Here is a 20627-nt window from a genome sequence, read left to right as displayed (position 1 = left end):
GAAACACTGAGAGAAGCAAACAGGTGGCAATTGGTTTCACTGGAAACTGCATATTTATCTTACTACCTGGATGTTCTTTAGATATTTCTCCTTTCTTTTCCCAACACAATCTGTGAGCCAAGAAAGATCCTATGTGGATATGCTGTTCATCTTATATTTCAGGTCGGGATGTAGAATCCACTTTTGTCTTCCAAATGGTTTTTGAGTCTGAAGCTGTCAGAATCCTTGACCTTGGATAAGTACTTTGCTGTGTGTGAAATCGTGGCAGCCTGCCCTTTCAAGGTTGCTTAATTATTTTTCTTTTGTGACTTGCTGTGCCATTCAGATTATACTTAGCAACAGAGGGAAAGGAAACAAGGCTTCACAGCAGATTGTATTACCAATTAATTGAACGTCCTGTGAAATAAACATTGTGGCTCGGATGGGATTAGAACGTGAGGTGAGTCACAAGTTTGGCTAATTGTTGTTGTTAAGGAGGGGTAAGAGAAATGCAAAAGACAGGAAACTCTATTGTGGGGATTCTGTGTGGCATAAGCATGGGTAAGGGGACAAACGTATATTCCAGAGTTTGGAACAAAGAGGGGGTGATCTTCCTATCTGCATATATCCCCAGGAGTAATTTGCAAATACATTTTTATCTCTAGATCTACCTATGATCATACTGTTCATTTCTTGGATATCTCCCCCCCCTCTCTTTCTCTCTCTTTCTCTTAGTCTCAGATTACATCAGCCATTCCAGTATTACTTTTCAGTGGGAAACTGGAATCAGAGTGCTTCTGTGGCTGTTACTGTTTTTTACTACATTTTCCCCCCCCCGTCCTGCCTTCCATTTTGAAAAAGCCAAGTGGGAGTAAGTCCCTCATGATGACTTCCCCTGGGATTTAATGAATACATAGAAAGCCAGTGATATTGCAGGTCATTGGAGAGGGGATTATATAACGGAAAACAAAAAGTTCACTAATGCTCTTCAGCCAGTTCCTCATGAAATGAATGCAAGCATATTGTATTTGTCTCATGAGAATGCTAGTAAAGCTATCTTCTTCCTTTTTCAGAGAGAGAAAGAAAGAAAATTCCTCAGAATAAGAATTGGTAGGGAAACATGTAGAGCACGGGTGTCAAACCCGCCATGTCATGTGACATGTTGCAGCGTATTGTGACTTTTTTCGTGTTGCCGGAGCTGGGGTGGGCTCAGCATCCATATGATGCAACCGGCCTGTAGGCCGGCAGTATGACACCCCTGATGTAGAGGGTTTTGTGTTGTTGTTTTGCATAGCACTATTCAAACATACCAGGTTTTTTTTTTTTTTTTGAGGAAAAGTATAGGATACCTCTTTTCTTTTCCATTGAAAAGAGATAGAATCCTACTTGGAACATGAAATCCTGTGTAAAGAAAATAATTCCTCCTGTTAGAAGCCACAGTCTATGCAGTTCTTTTACATTAACCCTGCCACTCCCAAAAATGCAGGCTAGAGAAAAAACTTATCATTCATTCTGAGTCTCCAGAGAACCATTCCCAATCTGTTTTCATGAGATCTCTTGTCAGTTCTGCAGCTCTGGAAAAAAAGGAACAACAACAATAACACAACCAATCCAGTCACCTTTCATCACTTAATGATGAAACTCCATTAAGCAAAAGAGGATAGGAGAGGACTGTATTCTGATATTGACAAGTCTAACCACCAATGAAAATGATGCTTGTAATCAAACCACCAATAGTCAAGGGATGTAGAAAGCATGGGGACTAAGATTAATCCTTATTTTGCTATATCTTTATCATCTGTTGAATTATTTCATGAGCTATGTTACTTATCTGACTTGGTCTAATGGCTGATTTATTTTATGGAAAAGACCAGGAACTTAATGTTTAATTCAACACATCACAACCAATCCCACTGATTTAAGAAAACCACACTCATTCCTTGGAATCATGCGTATTCAGCCAGACTCCTTAGCACATCTGTCTAAACTTCTTCATTGTACAAAATAATGTCATTACTGATATCAAAATATCTATTCCCAAAACAAAGCTATAGACACACTTTTTTAAAGAAAAAAGACCAAGAGATTTTGAATTGACAAAATTTGAAAATGTTTACTTTGATTTCTACTATGGCATTCAGTATTCTTCCCCTCTCATAACATTTAAGTTTGCTTGCAAATATTATTTGGTTCTACTGAACATCAAAAAAGTTACTGCTAGTTCTCTTCTTCCTATGCTAGATTGGGAGAATATAACTTGATTTTTTTCTGAATATCTTTTCAATTCAGGGCATTGAATTGGATTAGACTAGCTCAGAATGAACTGATATGATAAATAAAACTATTTTCAGAGACCCTAAAACAGATAAATTACCCCCACAATCCCAATTCATTTTTTAATAGCTCTATTCTTTCGCCTTTAATGTATTTGTTTAATCTGAAGGCACTAGGAAATAATAAGCTCTCATACAATCCCAGGTTGTGTTCAAAAATATCTCAACTGGCCTTAGCAAAGGAAGCATTTTACAGAAGAGAAACAGAGGCAAAGAATAGCAGCTAATATATTAGGATTTATTAATACAGGAAGATGGAGTCAAGAGGACAACTGGCTGCAGAAGAACACTGCTTTCAATGGTTCTCATATACTGTACACAAAAGAAAAATTTGATATAGACAAGGGGGTACTAAATTAAAAACATAAAATAGAATTTTAAGAGTTATGTACAAATGATGAACATTTAATTGCAAAAATGCATAAGCTTTTATCAAGATTTGAAAGTGAAGAGGAACAAATTAAGTATTTGTATGATAAAATGGGCTACCAGTTTTGGCTATTGTACACAGATGCATACATGGGAAAGAATGTGGCTAAATAGGATGCAAATTATATCATGTTATAATTCAAGATATTTTTTATAAATTAATGTATCAGTGGTACATTTCACCAGAGAAATTATCCAAAATATATGAATGGATCTCAAGTCAATGCTGGGAATGTGAAAAACATGATGGGACATTATGAGAAAGCCAAGAAATTTTGGTTACAGATGTATACTGTTGTGTCCTGAGCCTGCAAAGGCAGGCTTGGGACGTTGCAATGGTCCTGGGCAGTTGCAAGCTGCCCGGGACCAGACTGGCTGGCGCCAGCGCTCGCGCGCATGCACGAGGCGCGCAGCACGCCTAAATATTGCTTTTTGGCCCGGGGATCGTCTTTAAGAGAGGCTGAGAGGTTTGTTCTGCTCAGAGTTGTAACGGGGGCTACTGAAGACAATAAAGAGTTTCTGAAACCACAGAATGTCTCGCACCGTCATTGCCATTAATCGAGGACTCAACACTGGCGACGAGGATGGTATTGCCTTACAATTGCACAAAAGATTGCAAGCTTACCCTGGAGTCCTGAGACAGCGAGGAAACGGCGTTAAATTCAGCAACTGCCTGCCAATACAGCTTCGTTGGAGTTAAGCTGGCTGATAGACGCTTCCTGCTTTACTGAAGATGGCAAAGATAGGGAAACTTTCTGAGTTTGATGTTACACATCCAGAAAGATGGGAATCTTATGTGGCCTGATCAGAGAATTATTTCAGAGTAAATCAAGTGAGAGAAGAGGGCTTAAAGGCCGCCACCCTGCTGTGTGTTTGTGGTCAAGATGCATTTGAAATTGCTGAAAACTTAGTAGCCCCTGCATCTCTTGAATCTGTTACCTACACAGATTTAAAGAAATTATTAAAAGAGCATTTTCAGCCCACGTTGTCTGTTATTGCATGGAGACATACTTTTGAACAGAGGGATCAACAGGCTGGTGAGTCAGCTAAAGAGTACATTGCTGCATTAAGAAGAGCAGCTAAACATTGTGAGTTTAAAGACTTAGAGGAAAGACTGAGAGACAGATTTGTATGTGGGCTGAGAAACAGAGATGTGCAGCAAAGACTTTTTGCTAAAGAGGATATATCGTTCCAAGATGCCTTGAGAGAGGTTACTGCAGAAGAGGCAGCAAGTGGGGCAATCAAGAATATGAGGCCTATCAGAAGTACTCCAGAAACTGTTTTCGTGCACCACGAGGGAGTCCAAGGAAGCTCGGAAGAGGAACCTGGTGAAGAAGTAGATCATCTCTACCCAACCAAAGAAGGGAAGCAGACAGAAGGCAAAGAAAAGGCTTCACCTGTACCCAAGTGCTTCGGGTGTGGAGATCGCCACAAGAGGACCGACTGCAAGTTCCGTTCTGCAATCTGTAGAGCATGTGGGAAGCAAGGCCACATAGCAGCTGTGTGTCTGGGCCGTCAGAAGGTACAACCCCGAGAAGAATTGCGCCTGAAAGGTACCAGGGTCCCCAGCCAAAACAGGGTGGGTTTCTGTGCTTCACGAAGACGCATTTATAGGACAGGCACACACAAGCCACTCAAAAAGAAACTGTCACTTAAGGTGAAGTTGCAAGGGGTTCCATTGGTCATGGAACTAGACACTGGGTCTGCACTTTCAATCATCTCCATTCACATATTCAGAAAGATTTGTTCTGGTAGTGGTTTTCAGGCCAAGCTTAGGCCCTCTAATATAGTGCTAACAGACTTTCAAAACTCCAGAGTGTGTGTTAAGGGGGAGGCCATTAACACATTAGATGTATTGATAGTGGGGGGTGAGCGCACGAGTCTCATAGGACTCGATTGGTTTGAGGCCTTGGGAATACAAGTTACAGGGCTCAATAGCATGCAAACAGTAGATTTACAGGAAATCTGCAAAAAATTTGCAGATGTTTTCAGCCCACAGCTGGGTGCATACAAAGGGCCCCCAGTCTCTTTGAAGTTAGACCCCACTGTCACTCCTATCAGAGTAAAGGCAAGAAGGGTACCTTTTGCTTTAAAAGGGAAAATTGATGCTGAATTGGACAAATTAATTCAGCAAGGAATCTTAGAACCTGTTGACTCCAGTCCTTGGGAAACTCCCATAGTCATGCCTCTTAAGGCTAATGGGGACATTCGCATCTGTGCAGATTACAAATGCACTCTCAATAAGGCATTGCAACAACATGCCTATCCTGTACCTGTAGTCAGCCATATCCCTTTGCGTGTTTTTGCAAAGCTTGACCTAGCACAGGCTTATCAACAGCTGCTTGTTGATGAAGCTGCTGCTGTAGCACAAACCATTGTAACTCATAGGGGGGCATTCAAAGTCAAGAGACTACAATTTGGAGTAAACGTGGCTCCTGGAATTTTCCAAAGTGTAATGGAAAATACTTTGAGGAGTATACCAGGGGTTTGCCCCTATTTTGATGATGTCTTAATTGCTGGAGACTCCACCCAAAATCTAGCTGAGAGATTGAGGGCTGTCCTGCTGCGGTTCCAGAAAACAGGACTCAAGCTTAAAAAGGACAAATGTAAAATTGGGGTGCCTTCTACAGATTTCCTGGGATTCAAAATTGATGCCAATGGGATTCATCCTGCTGAGTCCAAATTAAAGCTATCATGCAAGCTCCTAGACCTAAGTCCAAAGCTGAACTGCAAGCTTTTCTGGGACTCTTGAATTTTTATAATTCATTCATTCCTAACAAGGCTAATGTAGCTGAACCACTTCATAGGCTTCTGGACAAACAAGCAGTGTGGCAGTGGTCACAGGCACATGAAGCAAGCTTCAATGAGGTTAAGGCCTTACTAACGTCCAACAATGTGCTTGCACACTTCAATGAAACTCTTCCTGTGTGCATCGCTTGTGATGCTTCTCCTTATGGAGTAGGAGCAGTACTCAGTCACTTCAGACCAGATGGAACACAGATTCCTGTTGCATATTACTCCAGAACCTTGTCTTCTGCTGAAAGGAATTATGCCCAGATAGACAGGGAGGCTTTAGCTGTTGTTGCTGGAATTAAAAAATTCCATGATTTTTATATGGCAGACATTTCACAGTCTACACTGATCATAAGCCTTTGTTGGGGTTGTTTACCACTAACAAACAGACCCCCCACATCATCTCCCCCAGGATGCTCAGATGGTCAATCTTCCTGTCAGCCTATGACTTTTCTCTAATTCACAAACCTGGCAAAGAAATGGGCCATGCTGATGGCCTCAGTAGATTACCCTTACAAGTAGTAGAGGCTGATCCGGCCCCGGCAATCAACATCCTTTCAATTCAGGCACTGCCTGAATCACCTCTAAACGCCAGGGATGTGGCTGCTCAATCAGCCACAGATCTCACACTCTCTCGTGTCTTATCCTGGGCTTTGTCTGGATGGCCAGAGAGTTGTCCAGGTACTGGGTTTCAGAGTTTCTGGCTGAAAAGGAACGAGTTATCCACTTTCCAGGGTTGTCTGCTGTGGGGCAGCAGAGTTGTCATTCCTACCTCAATGAGGTCTAGGGTTTTAGGTTCCCTTCACGAGGGTCATCCTGGCGTTGTACGAATGAAGGCGCTTGCGCACAGCCATTTGTGGTGGCCTGGGTTAGACAAGGAAATTGAGGCTAAGGTGCATGCTTGCCACCTTTGTCAGCGCTCACGCCCAGAAATGCCTCAGGCTCCTGTGCATAGATGGGAAGAAACACAGTCTCCATGGTCTAGGGTGCACATCGATTACACTGGGCCCTTTCAGGGTCAATTCTTCTTGGTCCTGGTTGATAGCTATTCAAAATGGCTTGAGGTTGTACCTGTCTCTTCCACTATCACTGCAAAGACTATCCAAGTACTGAGGGGGGTTTTTGCTGCACATGGGCTTCCGGATGTTTTGGTGTCTGACAATGGCCCTCAATTCACTTCTTCCGAATTCCAAGCTTCCTTACAGGCCAACATGATTCGTCATGACACCTCTGCGCCCTTCCACCCTTCCACCAACGGGATGGCTGAACGGATGGTCTGCATCACCAAGGATGCTTTAAAGAAACTGACCTATTGGGACTGGCATCACAGATTGACTGACTTCCTCCTTGCTACACCTTCCACTTCTACGGGGAGAAGCCCAGCTGAACTTCGCTGGGGGTGCAAACTTACTATTAAACTTGACCGGTTGTACCCGGACAGATTGCCTCCTAGGGTTACACAAGCCAGGGCACCGAGGCAATTACAAGTGGGTGCCCCAGTATGGACCCGTAACTACGGGCCAGGTCACTTGTGGGTTCCTGCTCTAGTTTGAAAGTTTACAGGTCCTTTGTCCTACGAGGTCTCCTTGGATGATGGTCGTATCCTGTGACGGCATATCAACCAGCTGCGTACAAGACTGAACTTACCTTCAGAGACTCCTGGTTCCCTTCCAGGGGGGGAGGGGAACCCCTACGGGCAAAGGGAGGGGTGTTGGCAGCAACCAGGCCCCAACAGAGAGGCCACAGACGGCCTATCACAAGATTCCGCGAGTGTTCCGAACAGGAATTCAGGGGAACTAGCTAGCACACAGGCTACAGTGCATACTCCAGCCAGGGAGTCACTCCGGGGGCATAATCATTACAAACTTACACCTTTCAGCACTCTAGTCAGGGAGAATAACCGGGAGCATCCTAATAACTCAAACATTGCAAGAGAGCTGGCACACAATCAACGCAATTGGCCCAACTTCGCCACCGTCCCCAGAAAAGGACATTCTCACAGGGAAGTGTTAGAAGGGCCAAATCTAGATCCTGAACCCTCTGGTTCAACGGAGGGGGCAACTGAGTTTTGGGACAGTACTGAAATTACAGACAGTCCTACTATGGAACTGGGGAGTGGAGGAAGGCAGCCTCATGCTAGGTCCAGTGTGGGCTCAAGAGGCTCTTCAGAGTTGCCCAACAGTGGCAGCCTTCTAGAGGGGCCAGAACACCTGCAACTAGGCCGGTCAACCAGGTTAGAGAGAGAGCAAAGTCCTGGTCTAACGAGCCCGGTGGGCAAGCAAGCAGGCCAGGCAGCGGGACATGGTCCACGGGGGCCACCAGGGGGTGAACCTATAGCCTCCTCTGGACAAGGTGTATCTGGGAATTATCAGGGCCTACGGAGATCACAGAGAAATAAGAGGTCTCCCTAATATCTTGAAGATTTTATAACTCTGCTGGCAAAGCAGAAACAGTAAGAGGGTGTTTCTGTGGAAGCCGGAAAAGGGGACACTGGGAATTAATCCCCAGAACAATAGCATGGTACCATTGAGCAAGGGTGGGTACACCACGCTCGTGTTGAGGTCGTGTGTAATTATTCATGTAGTCTTAGCCGGGGGGGGGAAGGGGTGTTGTGTCCTGAGCCTGCAAAGGCAGGCTCGGGATGTTGCAATGGTCCCGGGCAGTTGCAAGCTGCCCGGGACCAGTCTGGCTGGCGCCAGCGGTCACACGCATGCGCGAGGCACGCAGTGCGCCTAAATGTTGCTTTTTGGCCTGGGGATCGTCTTTAAGAGAGGCTGAGAGGTTTGTTCTGCTCAGAGTTGTAACGGGGGCTACTGAAGACAATAAAGAGTTTCTGAAACCACAGAATGTTTTGCGCCGTCATTGCCATTAACCGAGGACTCAACACATACAATGATATATTTTTTAATGATTAATATTGTAAAAAAAAGAACTTTTTAGTGGTATTTAAGAAGATTAATTTTGTGTATGATAACAGCAGCAGGATTATTATATGCACAAAGAATATTGAAATTCCCACAGTGGAGGAATGGATCCTAACAAAGTGAGAACTATTGGATATGGCAAAACTAACCTACATAGTGACCTCCAGTCTTTTTAGAAAGACTGGAAACCTTTTATGGACTTTTTGCCAAAAGAAGAGAAAAAAACCAAAAATAATAGTTTAAGCATTTAAAGATTGAAACAGATGAGAATTAAATAAGGGATTGAAAAGATTTCTGGAAGAATTAAAGGCGGGGGGAGACAATAGGTTTGTTAATAGCCATTTAATAGAAGGTTAGAAATCATAGTATTTCATAACTTTAGTTTTCTTTTTTTGCTTTTTTCCATTTCTTGCACTTCTTTTCTGTGTTTTTCATTCAATTTGCTTTTTACTTTATGTAGAATCAATAAATATAAATTAAAAAGAGAAAGATGAGACCCTTTCCTGTTGATTTCTGTAAATTAAGAGGTGGATGAGTGAATATTACCAGAAAGGTAATAAGGCAGTAAGAAACACTATACAGAGGCATGACATAATTTAACACCCTAAATCTCTCTTGAGAGGTTCAGTGAGGTTGTATACTGCATATAATTCTATAGATCAAGCCAAAGAAATTATCCTTGCAATTTTTCTTAGCCTCCATCAAATCCATATACCACTTCATATATTTCTTTTTTTCTTTAAACTTTTTACCTCTCTTGTTTTAAAGATTTCACCATCTCCACCCACTGCTCTTGATCTATCACTTCCATTCAATCTATTTGTTCTTCCTTCATATATTTATGTTGTAACATGATCCTCTTTCATTTTCTGTATATAATCAAACTAGCTCAGTAAACTTATTTTGTACTTGATATTCATTTTTTCATTCAGTCTACATTTCTTCAGCATTCTTGATTCCAGCTCTTCTTGCTGTAACATGTACATATACCTTGTTTCTATTGCATTCAGCTTATTTGACTGACATACCCATATTTCACAAAAAAGGCAGAAACATTCCTCACAAGAGAACGCACACTGTATTACCCACTACTTTTCTGTCGAGACTATACATCTTTAAAGTTTTCCATCCATTTCCCCATCTTTAGTAAACATTCTGGCAAGGTATATAAATTCATCTACTTATTATTATTATTTTGCTATTTATGGGTAACATAATTATCCCCCCATTTTCTGTGTCCAACGCAATTGTTTTGGTCTTTGATATACTAATTTTCAGATTCCTACTGTTTGTAACATCATGTTATCTATCTAACATTTTCTACAAGAAATTTGGGTTCTCAGCCAAAACATGGCATCATCTGCATGCACATACATTCATGATCCCAATCGACACTTCTTTGAAGTCACCAAAAGCATTCCCCATCCATTGATCCAGAAATATATTAAATGATTAAGGGAACATCACACACATCACCATCAGAATTGTTATCCAGAAACGCAGTGGTACTTGTCAGCACTACTTTAAAGAAGATTTTTCTGATTCTGAGCTCACACAGTGGACAGTCCCAGGAAAATATGTCACTGGATTAATAGGGTGCCTCTTTAACACAAATGTATATTTTCCTGAGACCATGCAGCTACTATACAAATCTCCCTAAAGCATCTTTTCTGCTTCAGATCTGATTAGCTGTGCATCACTAGTTTTATAAAAGTAGGGAAAGTATAAACCTAGTTGTATATGTGCCACAGATTACACTCTCTGCTAATGGTAAGAGTAGTACCAACAAATTTTGGCATATTTTGACCAGTATATATAACCAACATACTTTATTTCATGTACTTTCATGGTATTCTATGTAAATTATACTTTCTAATCAAGAGGCTATCTTGGAAGCCAATACAATGTTGCATGCTTGCCACCAATTAGGAAGTATAATTATATTCATATATTACCAAGATTTGTAAATATCTCAAAAACCTGAATTTTGAAACATGTGAATGCAGGATAAATTAAACAATTTCACATATGCAAACAGAAACTTTAAAGGTTTAGTTTTAAAAAGTGGGGCTTGTATTTTTGTTGTATTCTGCCAATAGCATTCAAGGTAAATCAAGGTAGTCCTTGACTTAGGACCACAATTGAGCCCAAAATTTTGATTGTTAAGTGAAATTTGTTATGTGACCTTTTATGACCTTCTTGCCACAGTTTTTAAGTGAATCACTGCAGTTGATAAGTTAGCAACATGGTTGTTAAGTGAATCTGACTTCCTTATTGATTTTGCTTGTCAAAAGGTTGCAAAAGGTGATCACGTGACCTTGGAAACAGCAATTGTCACAAGTATGAACCAGTTGCTAAGCATCTGAATTTTGATCACATAATGATGGGGATACTACAAAGGTTGTGTGAAAAATGTTCACAAGTCACTTTTTTCAGCGCTGTTGTAATTTTGAAGTCACTAAATGAACTGTTATAAATCAAGGACTACCTATATTGGATTAAGACACCAGCTGTTTTTTATTATATACTTTGTCTTAACAATTGTCTAGTAGGCAGATTGAGTGTGATCCTTTCTCTACTAAGAAGCAGTTTTAATTGAATTTGCAAATGTATGTCACTTTGTTCAGTTCACTTTTTAAAATTACCACAACAAATTCCTGGATTTTATCATCCATAGAATGGAAAAAAATTGAGATTGTATTTAAAAATACGAACATAGAACATACCACATTTAGTCACAGAAGCAAGCTAGCCTATTTTTAATGAAATGGTAGCTCTATCATCTATGCACACCTACACATGCATGCAAGTGTCATTAATAATTTATTTTGAAGGTACTGATATGTAAAAAGAGAATGTACTGAAATATCATTTATCAAGATGGCCAGAATCTTCTTTAAAGCACTTGGATATCAAGAATGTTATTTCTGTAGAGATTCATGTTGGCATAGTAGCAGTTTTGCAATGAATAGAAAGAAATATAAGTGTTTATGTTTTGATGGATGAAGATTTGCTAGGACTTAAAAATGCTCAAGCATGCATTCCCAAATAATAATGTATTTCTACCCTATTTGTAATGAGATGTTTGATTATGATTTTATGAAAAGAAGGTTTTATTCATAAAACAAATACACAAACTTGTGAAACCCAGTGAAATCATAGGAAGAATTCGGTGTTGATTTATTTTAGTTTAGAAAGCTTGTACTTGCATTTATAAGGGAAATAATATGATAGCAGTATTCCAATATCTCAGGGGCTGCCATAAAGAAGAGGGAATTAAGCTATTTTCCAAAGCACCTCAAGGCAGGACAAGAAGCAACGGGTGGAAACTAATCAAGGAGAGAAGCAACCTAGAACTAAGGAGAAACTTCCTGACAGTGAGAACAATTAATCAGTGGAACAACCTGCCTCCAGAAGCAGTAAATGCTCCAACACTGGAAGTTTGTTAAGAAGAGACTGGACAGCCATTTGTCCGAAATGGTGTAGGGTTTCCTGCCTGAGCAGGGGGTTGGACTAGATGGCCTCCAAGGTCCCTTCCAACTTTACTACTATTACTATAAAGATTCAAACAGATTTTGAATTTGTCCCAATATATAAATTTAGATAACATAAAACTTGTTATATTTCCCAAGTATATAATATCCACAAGTTATCATCCAATATTCTATCAAAAACTGAAAAAAGTACAAATGGCAACATAAGAACCAAGATTGTGGCCCAAAATTTAATCATTAATTTGGCTTCTTTTCTTTGGTGGATTATTCCTCCCAGATTCCCAGTGAGCTTCATTATAGAAAGAGGGATAGCTTGCATTCCTGACAAATGTAGCCAAACCTGAGAAAGCACATTTGCTTTCTCAAAATGTGAAAGGCAATATATGTTGAGTTTCCTAATAGTTGTTCTTTCAGGCTCAAATTCCCAAATTGAGAAAAGTTGCTCCATCAGATAGTTTCTACTTGTGCGCTTAGATTGCAAGATTTAAAGAGGTAAAAGGACAACTAGAATTGGAGGAAGATAAGCAAATACAAATACCTAGTTTTCATAACAATTGAGACAACTGAGTACTTGGAGGTGAATCCAAAGACTGAAGGGAGGTTTGAACAAAAAGGCATTATTGATTGATGGCAGAAAGAGTCTGCAGGCCAGATACAATCCATTCTTTTTTCTCAAAGGGAATGGAACCATTCAGAAATCCTTCTTCCAATTTAGTGGTGATCCGTTTCAAACTATTGTAGCCATGTAGGAATAAATTGCCTTGCAGTTTGTTTTCAATCCTTTAGTTTATCTCACACAGAGATACCCACACCAACATACTCTTATACATTTATTTTAATTAGGAAATTGGATTGCCAATTCTTCCCTTGCCACCAGATGGCCTAACTATTCCATTGTTCTCAAGAACAAAGTAGATCAGGCGGGGTGGGGAAGAGCACTAATAACTTTTCAGCTTTGCATATATTTTGCATTGTCATATACAGATATTATTCATCTAGTTAAATAAATGAGGCAGAAGGATCCATTCTTAACTGACCTTATGTTTTTCTTTTGTGACATGATGCTAATAACATAACTATATGTGGAAGACTTAGTTTGAATAGCATTTCTCAAAAACTATTTTTTTAAATGGTACATCAAGAAAAAGTTCACGGTAAACAATATTCTCCATTTGCTGGGTTGCTTTCAGGAAATCCAAAACTGATCTGAAAATTTAAACACTGGCTTGCTTGGATGATGAGCATGAGAAACATGGCAACCAACAAAACTGATCTTCCTTCCTGATTTCTGAAAGCATCTACAATTTGTTTCCTTTTCAGATGTTTGAAACAACAAGGAGAGTCCAGGAAAGGGAATTTCAGAAGCAGATGGTTAAGCAGAGGAGATACTGACATTGAAACAGAATCCTCCATCAGAACTAGACACAGCCATCAAGCAGTGTTGTTAACAAGTCAACAGCCAAAAAATTCCTCAATAGGGATTAACAATAATTCTGTAATGGTTGAAGTTAATTGCACCTTTTACTTCAGGGATACCCAATCCCTGGGCTGTGGCCCACTATCAGGCCATGACCTGTTCAAAACTGGACCATGGGAAAGATGGGCAAGTGTTTGTATGTGAAGCTCTATTCCCACAAGTGAACGATGCTTTGTGCTCACGGGTGGAGCTTCAGCAGACTCTGCTCAAGCACACTTCGCTCACATGAGTGGAGCTTCGCACGGAAGTGCCACCACCTTCTCTTTGTGCAAGAAGCTCAATTTGTGTGAGTGTAGGGCATGCACACCCGCTGCTTGAACAAATGGAGCTATGCATAAGCATGCGCACCTGTGACTTGCCCCCCCTGTGCCACACCGGGCCGCCAAGCTGGAAAGGTTGGGGACTTTGGTTTTACTTCATCTGAGCCATAAGATAACTCCAAAATAAAATCTACCTACATTTCATTTTTTTCAGAGGGGAAAAGTGGCATTGTAGGTAGAGTCGCTGTCTCAACTTCTCTCCCCCACCTCTTCACCCTGGTTAATAAACTCAGAATGCTTGTAATAACACTGGGATCTTCCAAGAAGAGAAGCTTTCTTCCCAGTAGTTGCATGGGTAAATGGCCATTTAAGGTGAAAGCTTGGTCCTTTGTCCTGAAAGAGAACAGCCTTGAACATCTCAGAGTTTTAACAATTAAGAGGTAGAAGCCATTATGTAAAATGTAAAAAAGTAAATGTAACCTTAATCTACCCTTGGTTCAATCTTTAGAACAGTGGTTCTCAACCTATGGGTCGTGACCCCATTTGGGGTCAATCGACCATTTTTCGGGGGTCGCCAAAGAAGGCGATCCGCCATTTTCTCCCCTCAGGGGGCGCCGCCGCGCATGTGCGCCGCACATGGGGGCACCGCCGCGCATGCGCGCCGTGCATGGGGCAGCGCCGCGCATGCACGGAACGTTTGTGTGACGGGGGTCGCCATCACACAAACGTTGAGAATCACTGCTTTAGAATGTTCATAAGAATTTTTAATTAGAAATCAGAATAAACATTTGCCAGATCAGAAAATCTGTCCCCCAGAGTGGGGAGTCAATTAGAACACACCAAATATACTTTGCTCTGCTAATCTCTGCTGTTGCCATCATTACCTGCTTTGTGACTTCCTCATTTAGTGGAGGATGATGGTCTCTTTTCACTGTATCCTGCAAAGTCATAAAATATCCTTGCATCAATCTTCTCTCCTTGCTTTCTCAAAGAACATAGCATAGAGTTACCAGATATGTGAACAGGCAAAGAAAGAAATAGATAATTGGAAAGGAGGGCAAAAGGAGGAAAAAGGAAGATACATAACTTTCACTTTCTTGGTATGGATGACAATAATTAGTGAAAAACTACAAAAAATTTAAAAATGTTTTTATGCCTACATGTATATAGAATTACTATATACATATATAGAAGAGAAGATTAATCTATTTTCCAAAGCACCAGAAGGGAAGACAAGAAATAATGGATGGGAACTAATCAAGGAGAGAAGCACCCTAGAACTAAGGAGAAATTTCCTAACAATGAGAAAAATTAATGAGTGGAATAATTTAGCTTCAGATGTTTTGGGTGCTCCATCACTGGAGGCTTTTAAGAAGAGTCTGGGAAGCCATTTGTCTGGAACAGTATAGGGTCTTCTGCTAAGAAGACCTCAAAGGTCTCTTCCAACTCTGTTATTCTGTTACTTTTTACAGTTTTTGAAATTTATCCATGTAGGATAAAGTTTAATGAAGAGAAGGACGAGGGGTGACATGTGAGCAGTGTTCCAATATCTCAGGGGTGGCTACAAAGAAGAGGGAGTCAAGCTATTCTACAAAGCACCTGAAGGCAGGACAAGAAGCAATGGATGGAAAATAACCAAAGGGAAAAGCAACCTAGAACCAAGGAGAAATTTTCTGATAGTTAGAACAATTAATCAGTGGAACAACCTGCCTCCAAAGGTTATGGATGCTCCAACACTGGAAGTTTTTAAGAAGAGACTGGACAGCCATTTGTCTGAAATGATATAGGCCAGGGCACAGGTGTCAAACTCGTGATGTCACATGACGTGTCGCGACGTATCACAACTCTTTTTGCATTGCTGGCAATGGGGTGGGTGCTTCGGTATGATGAAACCAGCCCATGGGCCGGCAGTTTGAAACCTCTGGTGTAGGATGTCCTGCCTGAGCAGGGGGTTGGACTTGAAGACCTCCAAAGTCCCTTCCAACATTATTGTTGTTGTTGTTGTTGTTGTTATTGTTGTTATTATTATTAAGCTTTCCTGGGGAACATAAACATTAAAACTTAACAACAACACAAACCTGGCTTTTCAATTGCAGGATTATGCTAGACACAGTGGGGAGGCAAAAATCTTCAGCATGTAACTAAGGTCTTGTCAATTTCAGGAACCAGCTCAAGCCCTTGGAGGGTACTAATCTATTAATTAGGGTCACAGAGCAGAGCTTGTTAACTTGCGGTTAGCAGTTATTAGGGAAGCACTGTGCCACAGAGAAAAGCTGCCCAGAAGAAATGTTTAAAAAACCAGATAATATTTGAAATTATAAAACTATGGAGGATGGAGGATATGGTAGGAGGGTTAAAAGGAGAACATATTGTCATTTTGTTGGTTTTGCTGCCACCCTGAAGTAGTGTAATGTAAAATATACTTTAGATTATACCTGTCACTTTTCTCTGAAAGAACCATTGGGCTGGCATAGATATAAGAAAATATTTTTCTTAATGAATATGAATGGTGAAGGAAAGGTACGTCTCCTCTGGCATTGGATGAAATTGGTTGGAAGGCAACTAGTGTTACTGAAGCTATTTGCAGGATATTATTCTAAAATATTTGTGTGTATATGTATGTGTATATAAACAAAATCACAATAACTGAAAGCTTATCAAGAAACAAACAGTCTAGAGGATAAATGAGACTAATGGGGTTTATGCATTAATGAAGCAAAATCAGATGTCAGAACGTTAATTAAATTCTACAAATTGTTGTGTCAAGATCGCTCTCCAAGGCTGTGAGCCCAATATCAAGGCGTAAATTAAATTGCATGGCTGCACTTTTATTTAAACTCCAGTAATATGTTCAGACTTATGTTATTGCTCTACCTGACAAACTTAAAACTAGCTCCTACAAATCCATATCCAATGAACGGACAATGCATGTTGCAATTCCTTTGATAAAACACATTTCATCTTCAAGTATTTTCAAAACACTCATATTTGATGTTCTGTTTTTTTAAAAAAGCTTTAAATACCTGGGGAAATGGCAGATTATAGGATATTGGAAGATTGTGGAGGTTTGGATTCAGATCCTTGCACAGAATTGAGGCTGTAACTCATGGTCAGTCCAACTATTTGTCAGGAAGCTGCCTTAGGCTGCTGAATTTGGACATTCATAAAGCAGCAGCATTAGTAGATTTTTCTGCAAAACAGAGAGAAGATATTCTGCTTTGAGTGCCTAAATAAAGTGATAGATGTTCACGTTGATTTATGGAATGCTGTTTCTGTTCTGTGTTAGGCAACAGTACATCTGGTTACCCATGCAGACACACAGCTTATATTAGCGAAGTTGGCTAGCCAATGAGCTAAACCTGAATCCATAGTTGTACTTGCTCCTGTTTATTCCTATAAGTCTCTTTTTTTCCTGCTTCTCTTTTCAGCCGCAACATGTTAATTCCTGCTTCATTTGCTTATAAAATTCCATTTCTATTTGTATCGTAGTGGTAAACACTTTTTGATAGAAAGATAACTAGATGGGAAGATGCCGAAGACACTGCTATGGATAGGATTCATTGGAAGAATTTTGCTGCCATATGTGCTCCATGTGAAAGGAGATGATGATGATGATGATAATGAAGATGATAACCATTTTCTGGAACTATTAAAATTCCTGGAGGTAATCAATATTGTGGGGGGAGGGGGCATAAAAATCACAGGCCGCCACTCCCAGATGATCAAAAGGAATCAGAATCACTTCCCTTACCAGACCCCAGGAGGTAGTGATGGAGGTCCCATTTCACAGACAGGATTGTAAATTTGCTGACTGGTTATCAAATGCTAGTACACACCACTGACATCAACAAAGTTGGTTAGTTAGTCAGAATCCCCATGATTTTGATTGCATGACTACTCATATGAGTCAAGCCTTATAATTTATCAGAAAGGGTAGCTTCTAATTCTTAGAAAGGGGACGTGTCATTCTCTTTTCCTTCCCTTGTGTTTTCAATCACACAACATACATGAATTATGGGAGCTAATCTGGGTCGGTCTTGGGGACAGATGATAGAGCTACCATTTCATTAAAACTTTCAAATATGTGCTGGAGCCCATCCTCAGGGAGCTTTCCCTACCAAAGTTTCTGTTTATGTAGAGAGAAATTCCCTGAGGATGGGTTCTAGCATGAGTCCGAAAACTCGGAAAATGAAACCGCTGATTTCGGTGACCAACTTGGGTTGGATCCTGTAGCATTATCCTGAGACACATGTATTTGCCTTCATTCATAACATAAATTATTTCCCATTATTTCCCCCTCAGAAGAGTAACTAAATCAGACATGTCAAACACAAGGCCCAGGGGCCGGATGCGGCCTGCAAAGTGGTTTCATGTGGCCTGCGAAGCCATCCTGGAAACAGTGAGGGAACGGCCCCCCACTGCCTTGGCCCTGGCCCAGGCCGGCTGGGAGCCAATGTACAATTTTGTGGTGGCCATCTATGCCACATTCAATCTTAGCTCCACAAGGCTGTCTGGAAACAGCGAGGAACCAGCCCCTGCCATGTCGCCCCTGTCCCCTGGTGCATGCTGGGGAGGTGTCACCCTTTGTGAGGAATGAAGAAATGCACCATCGCCTGGAAGTGGCCAGCAAATGGCCCTCACCTACTTCACATATCCGGCTTCATGGGTTCTGGGGGAGGGGTTTCAGCAGTCAGTGAGGCTCCTCCAGTGAACCATGCCTTGGCACTTGCCCTGGTCCTACCTGCTTTTGCCAGAGACCTTCAGATCTGTCCCACTCCTACCCAGGCCCCCACAGGCACCCTTGACGCGAACGATGTAGAGCTGCCCATGCCCACCCAATAGGCCACACCCACTCCATCCACACCCACCCAGTAGGCCACACCCACCCTGGCCACACCCACCCAGCCCCCTGTGGGCAACCACAATGCTGATGCGGTCCTCAATGAAATTGAGTTTGATACCCCTGAACTAGATCAATTTCCATCTTCCGTTTTCTATTTCTTTTCCTCCGTTTCTCTTTTGAACTGTTTAATACGAGATAAAGCCTTTCTTTTCTTATGAAGATTTGAGATCCATCTTTAGAAACAATAGTGAAATGGAACTAAGCTGCTTTTGGATTCTTCATCCCAAAGAAAGTAGCAAAGCTACTAGGTCTTGCCTCTGATATTCAGAATAAATCTAGAAGATTAATCATACAGTGTCGCGAGTTATTACATTTTCACTCATCTCTGTAGACTCAATGTTCACCGAGACTTGGAAAATTATAATTCTATTGTGAGATCTTTGGTTGTTGTTTCAAAATTTTCTGTTTACAAAAAAAGGAAACAAAAAGTAGATAGAAAAATACAAATACATATATCATATAGATCTGAATATTTAATGAAGTCTTCTAATAAGCCCCACTGCCCCCATCAATATATCCAAATGATGTTGGCTTTCTTGCAACATGAATATATTCATGACCAACATCTGCAGGAAGAAAGTCTATGGACTTATGTATGTGAGTTCCCATGTGGGGTGGCATTATTAGGGTTCTGCTCATCAAAGGGCGTTTGTCTTACAAAGATTCACACACAACAGGGAAGGATATTGGAATTAATGTTCTGGATTCATGGGCTATGAATGCCGCAAGAGACTTTGAATGTAGGAACTGAAAGCTATTTTTAAAAATAGCCCTATTTCTCCTCTCAAGAGGTAGGTATTTGCTATGAGAGGCAATGAAAATATAGAGGAAACAGCATTTTAACCACAAGAAGCCACAAGCATTCCATTTTGCAGTTAGCATGTTGCTGTCATGTACAAATTATTCAACTAAAAACTTCAAGGGAATTAACAAAAAGTAAAAGACAAGGGTTTTAAGTTCTGAATTACATTTTGTCCCCATTTGATATTATTATTTTTTTGTTGTAGACACCTATTGTATGCCATGTAAAGAAAAAAAAATAGGAATTAAAAAGTAGATAAGTGTTGCAGAAGTGTCTGTTATCTCATCTGAAGATTAAATAAGGAAGAATGAAGCACACAATAGAATCTTCACAGTAAAAACCCAAGTGGTTCCTGTTCATCTCTTTAAATTTTTTTATTAATTGCAACGGTTCCTAAAGCATGTGGGTCTGCAAGCAAAAGATTTCACTGCAGAAAGAGAACAAATTGAAAGAAAACATTTTTTTTTAAATAAAGCCCATCTATTGGACGCTGACAGTTTGGAGAGACAAATAAATAAATCGCCAAGCTTTTTATCACTGCACATCAGAAGTCTGTTGAGACAATTAAATGAGGAGGAAATTTAGCAGTTGTAATAGCATCGTGGCTGGGGAATATTCCTGGCACAATTACTACCATTCCTGTATTCCTATTTTTTTTTTATCAGTGCATAAAATTTAATTTATTTTTTAAAGATTTTTAAAGGAAGAACAATCAATAAATCCACAACTGTATGCACAGGATCAGATTGGACAATATGGCTCCAGATGTCCTGTTCATGGTGACATGACTGACATACGAGTAAGATTGGTCCATAGTACTTACACATTCATTTCTTGGTATCTTACTTTCTTATCCATGACCAACTATATTATTCCCCCAAGGCTGCAAAAAAAGAACAGGGGGAAGTTCTTTTCCAGTAACATGTGAAATTGACTAACTTCCATTTCCTGAGCCAATATCCAAACCAAATTGCAATTATACTTTGACATTTGCACATTTCTAAATGTTATGATGGCATTCTATAACCAATAAGGGCACAGAAGGATACAAATATTAGAGTAAAGTGGTAAGCTGTATATGCTTATGAGAAGAACATAGACAACACACTATATTGGTATCAACTACTAAAGGAAAGTTATATTTTAGAGGGAAGCATGAAAATGCACATATATTATTTTTATTTTTATTTATTCATGCCAGCTTAACAAAGATTGCAAATGGATAAAAGAGGA

The 20627-nt window shown here is 40.4% G+C and overlaps 1 long non-coding RNA gene across 1 annotated transcript in view; it reads left to right on the top strand.

Moving 5' to 3' along the window:
* Positions 1 to 244: 244 nt before the first annotated feature.
* LOC120311322 overlaps positions 245 to 20627 on the top strand; it is a 111549-nt gene continuing 91166 nt past the window's right edge. The window contains exon 1 of the long non-coding RNA XR_005557586.1: positions 245 to 439. This is a non-coding gene — a long non-coding RNA (uncharacterized LOC120311322). The remainder of the gene's footprint in view (positions 440 to 20627) is intronic.

The sequence above is a fragment of the Crotalus tigris genome, unplaced genomic scaffold (genome assembly GCF_016545835.1).
Source record: "Crotalus tigris isolate CLP2741 ecotype Arizona unplaced genomic scaffold, ASM1654583v1 scf7180000018350.1424685, whole genome shotgun sequence".
Taxonomy (NCBI): domain Eukaryota; kingdom Metazoa; phylum Chordata; class Lepidosauria; order Squamata; family Viperidae; genus Crotalus; species Crotalus tigris.
Note: the sequence above shows the minus strand (reverse complement) of the source record. Positions and strands in the feature narration are given on the sequence as shown.